At 44.5% G+C, this 19,301-nt stretch overlaps 1 protein-coding gene across 1 annotated transcript in view; it reads right to left on the bottom strand.

Annotated features, from left to right (window-relative positions):
- DENND2C (DENN domain containing 2C) overlaps window positions 1-10,764 on the bottom strand; it is a 55,232-nt gene extending 44,468 nt beyond the window's left edge. Inside the window, exon 1 of the mRNA XM_083746001.1 lies at window positions 10,657-10,764. The gene's annotated coding sequence lies outside the window, so the exon portion shown is untranslated. The remainder of the gene's footprint in view (window positions 1-10,656) is intronic.
- Between the last annotated feature and the right edge of the window lie 8,537 nt (window positions 10,765-19,301).

Genomic DNA, 19,301 nt, shown 5'->3' with positions numbered 1-19,301 from the left:
TGTTTGTAAATAGACAGCCCATAAGAAACACCCTGTTTCACTCATCCCCAGCAAAGGTGTGGGCACAGGAAGAGTGACTCATCTGGGGCACTAAGTAGGGATAGAACTGGTTTCGGCTCTAATCCCAACGTTCCTCCCCCAGAATTCATCACCCATCGATTCCCCCTCCCTGTTCCGTCACACACCTGACACTCTCTGCCCTTAGACCCAGAGCCAGAGACCGCAGTAGATTCAACAGCCACAGAACCTCCCCCATCACATCATGACAGCAGAAAATGCCACAGAACTTCCCATGCAGGAAAGAGAAAGCAAATCTACAGCTTGACTTTTTCCTGCTGAACTTGTCCTGTGGAAATCAGTGAAGCGTGAGCACTTAACTGTGCTCTTCAGTTTTCACTGATTTCAAAAGGCAAATTTTAAAGTTTCTGGGCAGCATCCAACGTTTTTACCGCAAGGCCCCAGTTCTCTCCCTCTGGACTCTTGCTTCCTCCACATTGTCCATCAGCTCACTGCTCTTTGGAAAGTATTCCAAAATTCCACAATGCGCTGTCTGTTGAATCCTTGTTAACTAAATGCAGGCTCCTCACAGGTGTCAGCAACTTTTAGCAGGGTTTGATGCAACTCCCTGGCAAGGCTCCTAATGCAGGCCTGCAGCAGGGTTTCTCCTAGGTCAAGGAAAAGAAGGGAGGCGGACTTGGGACCCTGGATTGTTCTTAAGGAGGCAGGGGATGGTTAAATCACTGTGCCTAGATACAGTAAATACAGGACACTATGCAGTATGTGACTGGGTTTAAGCTGTAACAGTTTGCTTTATACTTATTTACACTTACACAGAAAAATGGCAAATGGAGGAGAAAAGAAAATGACTGAAAAGCAGGATTTTTTTAAAAAAATAGCGAAAAGTGGCTGGAACAAGAGAATATAGGAACCATCCAACTGTCTGGAAAGGTCACTCCCAGGTTCACAATGAAAATCTATTTTTAAATGTTGACAGCCAATGAAGGGAGCGTTGCCCAGAGAGATACAGTGAGATATTTAAACTTTTCATGTAGTTGGGATTGGGTACAGGGGCACCCACCCCACCCAAACCCAAATGGAGGAAGGAAGGGAGGGAGGGAGGGAGGGAGGGAGGGAGGGAGAGAGAGAGAGAGAGAGAGAGAGAGAGAGAGAGAGAGAAGGAGGAAAGATAGCCCAATGAGAACTGAGCATGCTCAATGGGCATGGAGTGCTGGCCAGGGGAAGGAGAGACCACCAGACCAAGCGGGTGGGAAAGAGTGCCTGCAACTCTCTCCATTTCCTGCAACACCCATTAAGAACTAAGACAAACCCTCCCTCCAACAGTCACTGTGGGTTTTTCTGCTTTGTGCTTCTCCCTGCCTTTGCTCCTCTACTGACACAGGTATCTGGTTATAGCTCCAGTGTGGATATTCACATCTCCCTGAAGGTTTTAGTCAAACAATTATTATTATTATTAAAGCACCTGTATTTAAATATTTATTTGATGCCTTAATAAAAACCTATTTTATTTTTTGATGGAAGCATGTTCTGGGTAACAGTGAGGAGTGCCCTTGTGCCACAGATTACAAGTCACAGGAAGTAAAAGGTCCATTTTATTCTGCACTGGTCAGGCTCCATCTGGAACACTGTGTCTAGTCTTGGGTGCTGCACTTTAAGAATGGTATAAACAAATGGGAACAGGGCCAAGGGACAGCAACAAAGATGGCCAGTGGTATGGAAAAGAAATCCTATGAAGGGACTGGGTACCTTTAGCCTGGAGGAGAGAAGACATGAGGGGAGGAAGACTCATAATAGTACTCTTCAAACTCTTGAAGAACTGACACACAAAACAGGGCAAATACTTGTACTCTGCTGCCCAGAGAACAGGATTTGTTCCAATCACCTTAAGCTACAAGTAGATTTTGGTTTGACATCAGAAGAAACTTACTGAAGGTTACAGGATCTTGACAGTTACCTAGAGGCATGGTGAAATGTTCTTTACTGGAGGTCTTCAAGCCAAAGATGAACATCTGTTAACATCTCTGGATTTCCTGTGTTAAGCTTAGAGGGACTACAAGACCTCTTTCAACTCTGTGGTTCTATATGTGTTTTCGAATGACCTGTTTATTGAGTATTCACCCTGATCTGTTTACAAGGAGAATAGACAACCTTGGCTGTGTAATGAGCATTCATTCTGACTTATTTCTGGCCAGGAAAAATGACATTGTGTCAAAGAAAGAGTTATCTCACACTTTGCAGTGGACTTTACTGTTACTTTCCTTATCACAAACACTCTGATCTTTTTTGGGGAAGTAGGCTAGTTGTATGAGAGTTCCAAGTCAGCTTTAATCCAAATTTACTGGTATGTGGTTGAATCCCACCTAACATAATGACAGTTTAGAAGCATCGTACAAGGACCAGCTAATTAGTAAACTGCACAGCTTGATAAGGAAATGGAAGGGAAATGATTGATTGTCACAAGAGCCACCTAATCAGTACTCTGCCATACAGCTGGTTTCTCTAGAAATAAATAGGAAGAATTTATTGCTCCTAGGTCTGATTCAATTTGAAAGTTTGCACGTGTCCTAAAAGTGGAAAATGTGAGTCCACAACTGGATCACCTTTCAATGAAATTGCAAATAGGGTTGATGGCTGTCTCCGCTGTCACTGACAAAACATTCTGTGACTACCACCAAAGGGGTGGGGGCTTTTTGCTGCACATATATTTTGAGATCCAGGAAAGTGACACCTGTTGAGCTCCTTCTGGTTGGCAAGAAACTTGTCAGATTAAAGGGGGGAGGACAAGTTGACAACCATAGATGATACAATGCTAAAAACAATTGGCCTCAATGTAACCAGAGAATAATTTTCAGTGTCCCAAAAGCAAGAGCACTTTATTATGCAATGTTTTCTGTTTCCTACTAGTAACCACTAGTCCCTGCCTCTTTGTACTGAGAAACTGCTTTCTCTTTCTCTCTGGATTTCAGCAGATGCTTCTTGCAAGGTCACAGTACTTCAAAAATGAGGAATGCTGCTTTTTTTCAAAGCTCCCTCCTACACAATTATCTAAGTTTATCAGAGCCCTTTCCTTCATGGCACCTGGCTATCCTAGTCTATGCAGAAATTTCTGTGCTTATTCGAGGGCAGCTTCTGTTCCCTAGTCAAGGAAGTCTTGGTGAAGACTCTTGCAAAAGAGTTCTTAGTCTTAAGCAGAAAACTGAGAAACCAACAGCTTGGATTGCAGACATTAATAATGAGGGGTGGGTCCTCCATGTCTGGCTTTCCTCTCACTCCAGAGGGAGCGGAACACAAGCATATACAGCTCTCCCATCTACAAAGTAGGTCACTGGCTCAGAGGCAGGAACAGCAAGCCTGACCTTTGCCTAGCTAGGCTTGGGGCTGGAGGGGCACCTGCTTGCAGAGGAAAAGAAACCGGTGCATCCTCAGCCTTGGCTTGCACATGGAATTCCAGCACTTGCTTAGCTTGAGGACAAAGCTCTAGTTCTCTTTGTCGAAAGGCCATGTGTCTCACAGGTAACCAAGGAGCCCCAACTGTGAGGCAGTTTCACAAGAGTGACAAGCAGTGAAAAGAATCGAGCCAAGCCATGGGTACTGGAGAAAGGACAAAGCTCAATGGTAGAGTATCTGTTTTGCAAGCAGAAGATCCCCTGTTTGATCCCAAGCATTTCCACGTAAAGCAAAGAGAGACTCAGTGCTTGAAACCCTGGAGAATTATGGCCAGTCATTGTAGATTTAGATGGTCAAATGGTCTGACTTAGTCGGTTTCCTATGTTCCCATGGACCTAAGTTATTCAGGCACTACCCAAAGAAAAGAAAAAAGTGCTTAATTCTCACTTCAATCCCATAGCAGGCAGGAAGTAGCACAATAAGGACTAAACTTTTATTGGTTTTATTGTGATTATTGGTTTTAAATAGATTTTATATACGTATATAGTTTTACTTCTTTTGAGTGTATGGTTTTTCCTGCAGAAACAGCCAGTATGGGGGACCTAATTCTGAGCAGAACTTGGGAGTGGGCTCTTCACCCTCTGCCACACCCTGGAGTCACAGATCACATCTGGAGCCCCACAAGTGCAATTTGCACAGAGAAAAATATCCCATTAGAGAGAAAGCTAAAACCCTGCCCCACCCACGGCCCACTGCAGGGTCCCCATCAGAATACCACACTAAACATTTATACAAGAAAAATCCTGCACTCAGTGTAAAACCAAGTGATTAATGCCATGTGTAGTTTGGCCCCAAGACAGAAATGTCAATTCTAGGATACAGAAAAAAGCTAATTGAGGAACCAGTTTAAAATGTGTTCCAGAGAAGGAAAATTCTACTAAATTTCTCTTATCCTGCTCCCCAGAAGTATAAAGTTTGACTATTTAAAATAAAATAGAAAACAAAATGCAAAGAGAAAATATGTTATTTCTAAAAGCAGCAAAGGATCTAACTGACAGAGGTATCATTTCCCAGTTCACTCTGCTATGAGCCTCTTGGAAGAGGGAAAACCCTACCACACAGAGAGAAAGCTGGCTCTCTGCTGCTCCAAGCTGTGATATGAACAGGAATATAAAGCAATCCAGCTAGCTAGCTAACACCCTTTCCCTCCTGTCAGTAGGCCAGGGCAGATTCAGGCTAATACTTTGGCAAAGAGCCTAGAGATTTACAGTTGACACAAAACAGCAGAAAGGAAGCACTTCATTGAGACAACACAACCTCTTGGAATCTATATCGATACAAACTTGCAGGGCTGGGCTCTCCCAGGGGAACACACAACACAATAGGGTCTTATGGTACTGTGGAAGCATGTTACACAAGTCATCCTGCACAGCTTCTTCTGAGCATCATCCTTGCCCTCACATTCTAGGGTTACTGGCTCCTCCCAAGAACAAGCTGCAAGGAAATTTCCAGAAAAGATCAAACTGATTTAAATCACATTTCCTATTCTGTAATCCATGTACTCTCCCTCCGTACAAATATGAACACTGTTTGGTTGCTACTATATCAGTTAAAACATCTCAATGTGCAAATAAACACACACTTTATACTAAGAGCAAAATCCAAAACCTTTCATCCCACAAACTATTCCTGCTAGGAGAGAAAGGAGCTACAGTTAGATGAGTAGATTTTTGCTTAGCTCTGTGTACACATATGCAAGGACACAAAGAAAGATCATGCACTTGAAGACTACCTGTCTGCAATGTTCTGCACACTTATATGGGAGTAAGAGCCGCTTATTTCTGAATCATAGTTGCAGGATGAAGAGATAAAAAGTGCACAGCACTTTCACTAGAAAGTGTTGGTAGTTAATGGGCAGAACACTGTCCATGCAACAGAACTTCATCTGGAGGGCCTCAGGTTCCCCAGCCCTGGTTTATGGAGTCTAAGGAGATCTTTCTGCTTTTCTCTCTAAGGAAATTATGCTAATGGCAAATGTGAACTCATACTGGAGTGACTGTTTCTCACAGTTCAGCACAAGACGACAGCTGCACTGCACCAGCAAGGAAGGTCACAGAGCAAAAGTGATTTTGTCAGACTTTGGTCATCAATCCCCCTAAACAGATGGGGTGGAGTGCTTAACTCTACAGGCAAGAAGATGGACGTGGGGCAAAAGATGGGAGAAGGGAAATAGTATCCTAAAACTGGTATTCAAGAGGTGGGGTGAGGCGGTTGCCTAGGACGGTGGATCTGCCTGCACACCCACACAAATGCCTGCCTGCTGCACACCTCTTTTTAGTCCCTTGCTCACCACAGACAGTGTGTGTACAGCAGTGTGCATGCATTGGCATGCAGCATTTTTGGTTTTGTCTAGGGCTGCCAAATGTCCTGGGCCAGCCCTGTGGCCAGATCCAACAACCTTATCATCCTAATCTTGCAAATGTGGTGAAGATAGAAGAATGTGTATAGAAGCCCAGGACATTTTGCTGCTGGAGGTGAAGGACAAGATAACGCCCAGTTCCATGTAGAGCAGCTACCTGGGCTGACAATTGAATCTTGCCTCAATACTGGTGATGGGACAGCATCATTCAACATACTTGAAAGCAGCAGGTTAGCTTAGGGAGGGGTGTACGACAGTTCACACACAACACACGCAGCTCTGTCCTCCAATACTTCACTATGGCTTGCTCACTGCTCCATCTGACGCCTGATGCTTCTCACTCAAACAGATTTTGCAATGCAGCAGCAGTGCCAGAATACATAGCAGGAGCAGAGAAATGCATCTACACACAAGAAACCTCCTAGAGAGGCCTGGCCGCCTCTCTTCCTACTAGCTCAATCACAGGCCTTCCCAATGGCACTTTCTGTGATGTATTGGGAGAAGTTGATGAGGCAAGACTGAAAGCGAGCCCAGGACAGCAACCAGCAAGCATTGCTGCTTCCAGCACCCTAAATGTGGAGGATGGGAATGGCCAGGAGACTCAGCTGAGAGGATTCTGAGAAGAAATAGCCAGGGAAAGCTGCTGCCATCATGCTACCTCCAGCATCTGCAACCTGAGGCAACTGCCTCAATCTGCCTATTGTTGGGGCCAGTCCTGAAGGAGTGCAAACTTCTAAAGAGGACTTGACAGCGGGTGGGAGTGAAACCCTTATTTTGAAGGAAGGGTGCAGGGTTGCCACTTCTCCCACAGCAATGCTTCAGGTGTAAAAGAAGAAGAAGCTTCTTCAGCTCATCTTCCAACAATCTTAACACTCAACACTGCAAACACAAAAATTAGAGACAGCCACTGCTTGCAGGTCTCCTTTCACAAGCACGCATAAAAGGTCACTGATTCTGAATGCTGATTTCTCATATCACACTGGAATAGCAAACCTTTTAAAAAATAAGATATCAGAGTCAAATGCTATCATAACACCATCATGAGTCACTTAAATCCATCACAGCATCTAATTCCCAGTAAAACACATCTGTATGTCTAAGCAGGGGTTAATCTTGCCAATCCATGATGTGGCAGATCAGAGCAATCTGTCTCTGGACTGCAAAATCCTTAGGGAATTCGAAATGTAACAGTTTTGTGAGACTGGTACCACAAGCTAATAATGGAAGAAGAACCTCCACGATCCATAGAAATGGCGTATTCTTTAAACCGGTCATCCCAGCACAGGTGCTGCAAACCTCAACTACAGCCACTCAACTGGAAAATTGCTCGTGAATGGAAGGGGAGATCGAGTGGCTGTGCATATACATTTTGCAGAATAAGCAGCCTTGCCATTTTAAGTGTTCTCCGCAGATGAACAAACCAGTTTTCCAATGAAAGAGATAAAGCAGCAATGCAGGCATCACCCACAACAGAAACACAATATTGCTAAAGCTACAAACAAATGGTGATTATGAAGGATGTTTCACAGGCTATTTCAAAAGGGCACACAAAGCCAGCCAGACTTGACCCAGGAAAACTAGCTTTGAATCTTCACTGTACTATGAACTCATAGACCCTCTCTTCAGTCTCAGTTCCCAAATGCAAAAGTACCAATAATTTTGCTCTACCTCTCAGCAAGGAGATAGTTGTTAAAAATGCTAAACTACTTTGTCCAATTATATTTTGATCCATTGTACATTTACATAAGTAAGTCCCAGTAATCAAATGGGACTTTATTCATTAAATTCAAATGATTCTATACCACTCTTCCATCATACCAAAATTCTAGGCAGTATTTGCAGCATAAAAAAACACAATTAAACAGCAGATAAAATTTAAAAGAGACTACAACTTGCACAATTAAGTCAATAAAATCTATTAAAACATCTGAGTATTTATTTATTTTTAATTAGGGAGTGCTTTGCATTTAAACAGTAGCCTGGTAGCCAGAGGTGAGGTAAGAAGGAACTGGATGCAGGAATATGCATGGAATTGCTTGCAGATGGGTGTGCAGGCTGGTGGAAGAGGCACCTAGTGCTCTGTCTCTCCCTCCTGTGTACCTAGCACAAAGTGTAGTGGTTTACTGCAGGAGGGACAGCACTATCTCCATCCCCTTTCCCAGTCTGCAGCACGGTGGTAATTTTTTTTTTTTTAAAAAAGGTTTTGCAGACTAGCAACTTTTGTGGGTTTATTTACAAGTCTGGCTGCCAAAATGATAGCAGTGTTGGTGCCAGGTGATCCTTTTTGAAGAGTGCATTCCATAACTAAGTTGTCACTGCCAAGAAAGCCCTCTCCCTTATACATGGTATTTGCACCTCTGATGGAAGAGGAACATGGAAAAAGTAATCAGATCTTAAAGAATGGGAAGTTGATATGGGAATAAATGCTGGCTTATTCCCAAGTAAATGTGTATAGGTCTGCAATTTAGATAGCAAATAACCTTACCTGTTTCTGACATTGGTAATCTTCAAGAAGATCTACCACCACATCACCTCAAACCTTGTAATGGGGTCAAAAATACGGTATATATAGAGAGAAAATCTGACTTTCCAAGCCAATCCAGTGCCAACAAAACAGGGATTTCCCTCCATCTCCCCATATTTCTTTTAACCGACAGGTGTACATATGAAAAGAAAGAAAAAAATATTTCTGCATTTTTTGAAAGGACAGAAAACTTTCACATCTTTTCCTGTAAACAGCTCCCAAAGCCAGGAAAAGCCTCAGTTCTTCCTCTGTTGTTTGAAAGCTCCACACAGCTAAACAATATATCTTTCCTACCAGCACAGTATTGAGAGTTGCATTTGTCTGCTCTTCACATTCATAACTGCAGACCTAGTATCCAGGCTCACAGATACCCCCTCAGCAGGCTGAAGAGTCTGACAACTCAATAAAAGTCCTGTCCCTTTTGACCCCTCAACCAGGCTGTTGCGGCATTATTCAAAACTCCTGATCCAACATTTTCCCTTTGTTTCTCTATTAGGAAAAGAACCATTGTCATTCTCTCCTAAATATAATAAAAGGTCACAGGACACCATTACTCCATTTCCTGGTTTTGCTGTGAAACTGCTTCAAAACAGTGCGGGGAGGGGGGAATCCACTGTTTAGACACTTTGACTCTCCTCCAACCCAAACCTATTAAGTTTGCACAGATGTTAGAGCAAAGAGTGTTGGCTTCACCTTCACTCAGAAAGCTGTCACCTGCCTCCATTTAATCCAGAGTGATAAATCTTCCTCAGACGACACCAGCATTTGTATTTCAAAAAGGATTCTGGAGACTCTGAAAATCCCCACTTTAAACATTTGTTCAGTGGACTATATGACAATTTTGAACCACAAGAATAATAACATATATGGCATCCTAACATGCTATAGTACTGGAGTTCAATATCAGGGTAGACTTGGGATACATTTTCCATTTTGGCAACCCCAGTAAGAAGAATTAGCAAAATATTCCTTTGACGACAACACTGTGGTGGTCAGTGACTTTTTATTAATTTGGGGCTAGATGCACAAGCAAAATTCCAAGTTCCCAACTACTGTATACTGGAAGGACAGAAGGCATTCCTGGAGAAATCAGTCAACTTTTTCCACCACCAACCCGCACTGACAGCAGAGCTCACTACTATCATTGGGAGAGGAGTGCATGGGTGTAAGACCAGCATGGTACACATGTGAACTGTCAGGGCTCAAACACCACAAGCACGTACAAATTCCCAAATAAGCAAGGCATATGTCTGCCCTGATTATTTAGGATAGTCAAAAGACTCATAGCAAAACATTTTCCTTTATAACACCCTATTTGGCTGCCTGAACTGGTAATACTTCAAAACTGAGCAATTACAATTAAGCTAATATAATAACTTATGAAGCAGGATCAGTCCAGCATCCTGTTTCTCACAGTGCCTGAAAAGATGCCTATGTGAAGCTCACACAACACTAGTGCAGTAGCCTTTTCTGGCCATTATTCTCCAACAAGTGATATTCAAAGTCACAGGGTTTCCAGTCCTGGAGATATTAAACAGCCATAATGACAAGTGGCCATTGCTACTCTTATCTTCCATTTATTTGTCGAATCCCCTCAGAAAGCATCCAGGCTGGTAGCCTTCACCACATCTTGTGACAGTAAATCCCATCGTTTATGCGCTGTGCAAATTAGAACTTCCTTTCGGTACTATCATTAACAAGTACTGTTATTATGTATAAAACACCAGTTACGCACCCTATTACACAGATTATTTAAGAGCAGCAAGGCAAACCAGCTTATAAAGGCATCCCAAGTATCTGCCAAGCAGCCACTAGCATTTTATCTGGGCATGTTTACGAACTTTGAAAATCCCTACCACTCTCTTTCTCTCTTTGAATCCCGGGCTTGCAGAGAAGGCACTCTGCACACGCTCAGGCGCCCTCCATTTATTCCTTCCCATGCCTCCTTAACACTCACGAGAGATTCCGGTTGTGAGGAATGGTTCAGCTTAAGCCCTGCCAAACAAACCAGACCCCCACAGAGAAGAAAACGCCTCTCTGTTTCCTGAGTGTCTAGTCCTCACGGCCTCTCCCCACGGGGGGGGGGAGATCCCTTGGGACCGGGAGGGGTGCCAGCCCCAATCTTTCCTCTCATCCTCCCGAGGCCTCGGTGTCCCAGAGGGGAAATAGGGAGGCAGGCAGCAGCGCCCAAAGCGGCTCTCCAAGGGGGCAATAACCTGGAGGGCGCCTCGCCAACCAGCTCCGAGGCAAGGCAGGCGATACCTCCAAGGGGCCCCCGGGCAGACAGCCCCCCACGTCACCCACTCACCAGCTCCCATGGCGGCAGCGGAGGCACCCGCGCTCCCCACCGTCCAACTGCACTCCGGGCTCTTCGGCTCGCTCGCAACTTTGCAAGCAGCGACCAGACGCGCTCTCCAGAGCTGGCACATTTGGCCAAGCCCCCATTGGCTAGCGCCTGCGTCGCTCCGATCTCAAGCCCCGCCCCCGCCTCGCCTTATATGGACTCCCGCTTACTCTGCTTCTCTCTCCCCCCTCCCACCCCGCGGTACACGTGGGCGCCGCTGGCCCTGCAGAGCTGGAGGCTCGAATCATTCTGGCGCGCTGCGCCCCTTGTTGCAGCGCCGCGCCCACCCTTGTCTCCCCCGGGGATGGTGAATAAGGATGAGTCTCAGGCAACAGAAAGGCGAGCAGCCACGTCGCGGGTAGGAAAGTCTGAAGCTTTACAGGCTTCTTGGCAGCGGGATGTCCGAGCCGGTCGGGCTTCCTTGACGGGGCGGCTTCACACAGTCCACATTCAACACGTGCACAGTGCAGTTTCTCTGCATCATGGAATGGGAGTACTGGTGCTGCAAGAGTCTTCAGAAAAACACTCGAAGGCTCAAGGTTATGATGAACATTTTTCATCCGTGATGTGGCAAATAAAGCATTTTTTTAACCCTCAAGCTATATTCCAGTCTTGTTTTAAAAAACAACTACTAGGCTTTTCAACCACTGCCATGATAACTCATGAAAAAATATATGAACCCTACAGATAATTATGATGAATGAATGAATCGATTCATTACACTCACAGACCAGAAATATGGACATAAAAAGCAACCGAGAACATGCAAATCTATATAGGTTAAATTTGTACTCTGTTAAGTTAAGCACAATAAATAATCCGGATATAAAACAATTAAAATATGTACATTATGATGGCTCCCTAGAACATCTTGCTCAGGATTCACTCAAGCAATGTCTGCACTTCCAGGAAGAAATTTTTTGTTTGTTGCCAAAGCTGAAATTATCTGAGCAACGCTTCCACTGACACCACCTGAAATCTTGTTCCACACACCCACGAGCAAAACGCCCTGCAGACTCACCCACTGCACACTCATCCTCAGGTGCTGTAGTGGCACTATGCCCACCGACAGGCACCACAGCCAGTTAGGCTCACCTGACCCACCCTGGGATGTGTAGCTGTGAGACAGGTAGGCTCTGCTAGGCTTAGCAAATACCTTTCCATGCTCTCTCTTGTTCCCATGGGAGAATCCATCAGGCAGGATAAAGGGCTCAGGAAAAGCAGAGAGGCCCATTTCACCCAGTGCTCAAGTCAGCAAATGGGAAAACCAATTAGAAGCAAATGGCAGCAAGCTGTTGTAATAACACACAGTTATTGTTTAAAGTAGTGGCTCCCAATTAGGGGTCCAAGGAACACACCCAGGGGGTCCGCAGCACCATCCCCTGACAGGGACTCACTTATCTTGTTAACTGCACCATGAAAGCTTTCCACAGATCATCCAGCCTCTGCTGATAACCAGCGCCTGCTTGCTGGCAGGGGGAAAACGTGGTGAAAGAATTGCTGGATGGCAAGTGAACTGAGATTGGGCACAAACCTCTGACACAGTTTTTCAGCTCTTGTGACTGGAGGGGAATGGGGGGGGGGGGAGAGTGCAAACTGCTCACGTGCTTATTTTAAAAAATGTAAGGGGTTCCTTCCCCTTGCTCTCTGCTTTTTAACTGAAAATAACTTCCAATTGCTTTCTACGGCTATCAAGTTTTGAGGGCCCTCCCACTGCTTGTAGGTGGGGTTTTCAGTGAATCTTGCCTTATGAATTTGGGATTCATGACTCATCTTGGAAGTCCAACACAGGAATTAGCTTAGCAAATTGCCACTGTGATTAGCACAACAGCTCACCCTCTGATGATGTAGTTTAGTGCTAGGGCTGGGCGAATCAGTGGTACCTCGGGTTAAGAACTTAATTCGTTCTGGAAGTCTGTTCTTAACCTGAAACTGTTCTTAACCTGAAGCACCACTTTAGCTAATGGGACCTCCTGCTGCCGCTGCTCCGCCACCATGTAATTTCTGTTCTTATCCTGAAGCAAAGTTCTTAACCCGAGATAATATTTCTGGGTTAGCGGAGTCTGTAACCTGAAGCATATGTAACCTGAGGTACCACCATACTTTCTTTTCAACACCATGATATATCAGCCGCTAAATACCAGTTTTCTTGTTTTTTGTGGGAAGCTATGTGGCTACATTTGGGGGTGGAAGGAAACAGATGTATGGCAGAATCCTAATACTGTAAATTAAAAAGTTGGTTGTTCCTATTGGGTAATCAGCAAGAATAAAAACCTCACTCCAAATATGTACGGTACCATATTAAACCAATTAATCTCTTTAAGCCAGGGATGAAACTTGGGCACAGGAGGACTAAATAAATAAATAAATTATTATTATTATTATTATTATTACTTCTACTATTACCAACATTACAAAATTCCAGCTGTTTTCTACTCAGTCTTCACCAAAACTTTATCAAGCCCTGACCAAGCCTTCACCTATGTCTTGAAGGTGCAAGATCCTTCAGCGGAACCATATGCTACTAAGTTTTGCATCTCAGATTACACGTAGGGAATAGCATGTTTGAATACTATTGAAATCCCCAGAGTGGCTGGGGAAACCCAGCCAAATGGGCGGGGTATAAATAATAAATCATAGTTATTATTATACTCTCATATAAAAAGCCTGCTGCATACAGAACACTTGCAAGTTAGGGACACAATTGCTTTTCATTTATTCAGTTGTAGTGGAGCAATGGAGACAAGTTTTTCCTGCTGTCTGGGGTAGGCAATTTGTGGTAATATCACAAATTTTATGGTCTGTTTTTTAGAGTATACTAAAATACTTTGCTTATTAGGGGCTACCTCACATTTTCTTCAAAAAATTGCTTTGCACAGGTAACTTACCATAGAGTTATCTAAATTTTCAAAAGTAGGGAGTCTGTGGCTTGGCTTTTGAAAAATAGGGTGTCCTCAGTAATTAGCTAATTGGGACCCATTGGTTTAGAGCAATGGTGTGAGATGTCACTGTGTAATGCAAAACACATGACTAGCTAGCAGGGTTCTCTGGAGCCATGGGCTAGTCTCAAACATTGTTTTGCAAAAGCATGACTCACAAAGGCTGGCCTGTTGAGGCCGCTCCAGCACCAGGAGAGATCTATGACCCTTCCTGACCTGACTAAATTTGAGGAAGAAAAGTGGGTTACACTTTAGAAACTATTTGGGGTTGTTGCTTGTTTGTGTGGCATGAGTTTTCTTAGGCAACAGCCTATGTCGTCAAACTCCTCTTTTATCAGACAAATTAGGTTTTCACCTACGGGGGGGGGGGGGGGAACCAACCCAAAATAAACTATGAGATATTCTGTGGTTTCGGACTTCTTGCTTCTACAGCCTAAGTGCAGATGTTTTGCCAGCACTGTGATTTCTAGAGCAGTTTTGGTTTCTTTTCATTAAGCTGGGAGGCGGCCTGCTAATTTGTCACTATCCAAACAGTGAAGTGTGAATTGGATGTGTGACTGAGACTTGAAGTGGTTGTGGTGGTGGTGATTTGTTTGATTTCTCACCTGCCCTTCGCCCTAAGGACCTAGGGTGAGTCACCACCGTTTCAAAATACAACACTAAAATCAATTAAAACAAATTACAGTCAACTTGACTAGTGCCAGTACTGCAACCTCCTAGTTTTGGTGCCACTCTGGGTCCCAGGGTTCCAACTCCCAATAGAACTTAAAGCAGCGCTGTTTGTACAAAAATGAAGGGGGAGTCAAGTCCTTAGTATGTCATATTGCATATCTGGGGAGCTGCATTTGGTGGGTCCCTAGTTGTGGATCTCTGCTGTCTTCAATAACTTGTAGGGCCACCAGGGGACGATTTTGAAGCTTCTGCCTTTGATCTCCTTAGCAGTAGAATTGGGCTTTGGTTTGGGAGGCTCAAACAGGATTTTGTTTAATTATACAGGGCAGCTTATTATGACCATGCTTCAAAAACAAAAGCTAAACGCTGCTGGCCAGAAGGTTGACACTTATCTTTTCAAGCTTACAAACTTCTGAGGTCTTCCTGTTTTGCCACTCATTAGCACTAATCACCCACAATATGTGGAATAGTCTTGAATTTTTGGCCCCTCTTTTTTAAAAATGCATTTTTATTAAAGATTTCCTGGTTTACAAAAGTATGTGCAATGTCTCTTTTTTCAAGTTACATTTTCTACAGATCAGTTTCATTTGTTGAGACATTGGTGTTAATTTTGGCCCCTTTTGAGCCCTCAGTGCCACCCAACCTTCTGAGCAAAGAAGTGAATTCAAGTCTTCTATGTGAGTTACTGCAGCAGCAGTCAGCAGGTGGCAATGTGTAACTATGAAATATCAGCCAGTAAGGGTAGCTGACAGCTGCGACAGCAACAAAATCTTTCATGGATTAGATCAGTGGCATGATGAATATATGTGTGTGCAGACACACATGTATGCACATCCAGGTATAGAGATAATTCGAAACTGCAAAGCAACATAGCCATGAAATGAAAGAGGCAGAATCTGTGCTAACTCTATGTGTACTCCAAGGATTTCACTGCCATTTGGCCTCACATCCTGTTTCTGTTTTCTGAATTTTCCCCTCCCCATTTTATCTTCACAATAACCCTGTGAGGTAGGCTAGGCTGAAAGGCAGTGACTGGCTCAAGGTCACTCAGGGAGTTTTGTAGCTGAGTAGGGATTTGAACCCTGGTCTCCCAGATTCCAGGCAGACACTTGAATCATACCATCACACTGGTCCTCACTTATTTCCCACGTCAATTCAGAAACCTAAGACGACTATCAATTATACAACTGATGTTTCAAGTTTCCCTCCCATTTTCCTTCAACTTTTATATTATGAGAGCAACTTTCTATTATGAGAACTCTGAATATAGACAAAGGAATCTGGAGCAACAGGTACTTTGTGTGGTGATGACAGTTCAGAGAGACGAGAGCAGCTGTCAGAAATGATTTTACAATCTGATCACAGCTGAAACATACCATGGGCTTTTCTGCACATTCACAATTAGTTTTACCAGTTCAAAAAAGCACTTTGTTACACATTTACACTCAAGGTTACAGACTGCTTGGTACCTGGGGAAATGTAATCAAGTACCTTGGGTTAAGTACTTAATTCGTTCCGCAAGTCTGTTCTTAACCTGAAACTGTTCTTAACCTGAAGCACCACTTTAGCTAATGGGGCTTCCTGCTGCCGCCGCGCCACCAGAGCCCGATTTCTGTTCTTATCCTGAAGCAAAGTTCTTAACCCGAGGTACTATTTCTGGATTAGCGGAGTCTGTAACCTGAAGAGTATGTAACCTGAGGCACCACTGTACAGTACTTTGTATGTTCCCTAGTAATACTGAGCTCAGGTGGTTGAGTGCCAAGAGGACAGCAGCCAAAATGGAGGCCCTGTGAAACACAATGCTCGGGTGTGCAGAAGTACAAAACAGAAATATGTTATTATTATTTGCATTTATCTCTCACCTTTTCCTCTATGAAGCTCAAGGTAGCGTACATGGTTCTTCCCATCCTCATTCAAGCCTTACAACAACCCTATGAGGTAGATTAGGCTCAGAGGCAGTGACTGGCCCAAGGTCACCCAGCAAGCTTCATGCCTGAGTTGGGATTCGAACCCTGCTTTCCCAGATCCTAGTCGGACACTCTAACCACTATGCCATGCTATTTTTGTACTGTTGTCATTTTCTCTTCTGTTTAGTTTCAGTTGTTCAATGAATTTGTCCTGTTCTATGCAACGCTGCTTAGTTTAAACTGTTGAATTAGGTTATAGATTATTTGTATTGTTTTACACAACGTTGTATGGATTGCTTTTCTGTACTTATCAATATGATGATTATAATTGTTTCTAATTTCTTGAATTGTTATACTGTACATTTGACGTTGTGAGGCACTCTGAGCCCAATCTTATGGGGAAGTGGATACAAATAAATAAGATGAGGATAATGAAAAGTGCATTTAAAAACAAACAACAAGATAGCTTGGTGAGGACAGAGGCTGCTCAGTGGCTGGGGCGGCCCACCCCATTTCGGCACATGAGGTGAAACAGGAATTGTTCTTCTTCCCACTGTGTCCCCACCCCAATGTCTGCTACCACCATGCCCTGGCTCCCACCGAACCTGATGGGAGTCGGGGCACTCCTCAAGCCTTGCCACTCAGCTTCTCCCCGATGGCACACTGTAATGCGCCCCCCCTCATAGCAGCGGAAACAGTGTGGCAGGCAGAACACCACCTCTTACACTTCCACTGCCTGAGGCAGATGCTTCACCCTGCCTTGTGGGTGGGCTGCCTCTGTCCAGAAGCAACATAATATTGAGTGTCAGCTGGGAAGGGAAAGGGAAAATCTGGTGGGGTAGAGTGAAACAGAAACTGGCCTGCTTAAGTCTCTGCTACAAGAGTAGAAAAAAATGCAGTGTGTCTCTCCATGGTAGAGCTGAGCTACAAATCACACACCAGAAAACTAATCTGATGAGCAGGGAGGAAAAGATTTGCATCCTCATCAGGGTGCTGGGCCAGGCTAAGAACTTTAAACCTCTCTTCCCAGCTCAGTAACACAACAGGGATGCAAATCTCTACTCAATCACCTATCTGCTGAGAATGGATAACCCCCATCCACCCAGCTGATTATCCTGAAATCATTTAATAAGCATTCTGCCCCAGGAAGGGAGACAGAGGTTGGTGGAACATGTAAGCGTATCTGCCGTCCTATACAAAGTACAGTGGTACCTCAGGTCTTAATTCATTCTGGAGGTCCGTTCTTAAGCTGAAACTGTTCTTAACCTGAAGCACCACTTTAGCTAATGGGGCCTCCTGCTGCCACCACGCTGCAGGAGTACGATTTCTGTTCTCACCCTGAAGCAAAGTTCTTAACCTGAGGTACTATTTCTGGGTTAGTGGAGTCTGTAACTTGAAGCGTATGTAACATGAAGCGTATGTAACCCGAGGTACCACTGTACAGGGTGCTCTGTAGTCCAGCTGGAGTATGAGACAGTCTGTGCTATTGCATGGGTCAACACCAGTGGATTTTTACTTTGTCAGAGGCATCAAAGTTAAGGCCCTTATCAAGCCTCATACAGACCAGAGTGTGCCTGCTGCACTACAAAATCCAGTCATTTTCTTTGTGGACATGGCCTCCTTTTGCCCTTTAAATGGCTTGTGGCAGTGAGACAATGACTTGTTTAATGTGCCTGCAGTGTTACCTGCCTCCACCCTTGTCAAGGGGCTGTGTGAATCACTTTAACCCTATGTTCCTACTTTTCTTTTAAGAAAGCACTGAAATAAAATACAACAGTTCACACCAGGAAACAGGGGCTCCTGGATTCCTTTTCATATACCATATTTTTCGCTCTATAACACGCACCTGACCATAACACGCACATTGTTTTTAGAGGAGGAAAACAAGGGAAAAAACATTCTGAATGAAACAGTGGATGTATCATTTTTGTGCTTCATGCTGTGGCCACAGACATGTGATCTGATGGTGAATTTGGGCTGACCCAATGCAAAAATCCTGAGAATCCCTGTGCACCCATGGTTTGTAACCACGTTTTTGCACCATTGCAGCCCCAGGCAACAGTGGGTGCATGATTTTGGGGGGGCAGGCTGTAGCCATGGACATGCTATGTGCTCTGATGGTGAATTTGGGCTGACCCAATGCAAAGATCCTGAGGATCCATGTGGATCCATGGTTTGTAACCACGTTTTTGCACCATTGCAGCCCCAGGCAACAGTGGGTATGTGATTTGGGGGGGGGGCAGGCTGTAGCCATGGACATGCTATGTGATCTGATGGTGAATTTGGGGTGACCCAATGCCAAAATCCTGAGAATTCCTGTGGATCCATGCTTTTTAACCACATTTTTGCACCATTGCAGCCCCAGTCAACAGTGGGTGCGTGATTTTGGGGGGGCAGGCTGTAGCCATGGACATGCTATGTGATCTGATGGTGAATTTGGGGTGACCCAATGCCAAAATCCTGAGAATTCCTGTGGATCCATGCTTTTTAACCACATTTTTGCACCATTGCAGCCCCAGGCAACAGTGGGTGCGTGATTTTGGGGGGGCAGGCTGTAGCCATGGACATGCTATGTAATCTGATGGTGAATTTGGGGTGACCCAATGCCAAAATCCTGAGAATCCCTGTGGATCCATGCTTTTTAACCACATTTTTGCACCATTGCAGCCCCAGGCAACAGTGGGTGCGTGATTTTGGGGGGGCAGGCTGTAGCCATGGACATGCTATGTGATCCGATGGTGAATTTGGGGTGACCCAATGCAAAGATCCTGAGAATCCCTGTGGATCCATGCTTTGTAACCACATTTTTGCACCATTGCAGCCCCAGGCAACAGTGGGTGTGTGATTTTTTTGGTGCAGGCTGTAGCCATGGACATGCTATGTGATCTGATGGTGAATTTGGGGTGACCCAATGCAAGGATCCTGAGAATCCCTGTGGATCCATGCTTTTTAACCACATTTTTGCACCATTGCAGCCCCAGGCAACAGTGGGTGCGTGATTTTTTTGGTGCAGGCTGTAGCCATGGACATGCTGTGTGATCTGATGGTGAATTTGGGGTGACCCAATGCAAAGATCCTGAGGATCCATGCT

This window comes from Podarcis gaigeae (genome assembly GCF_964106915.1).
Source record: "Podarcis gaigeae genome assembly, chromosome: 6".
Lineage (NCBI taxonomy): Eukaryota > Metazoa > Chordata > Lepidosauria > Squamata > Lacertidae > Podarcis > Podarcis gaigeae.
This window is presented reverse-complemented; position numbering and strand designations above follow the sequence as displayed.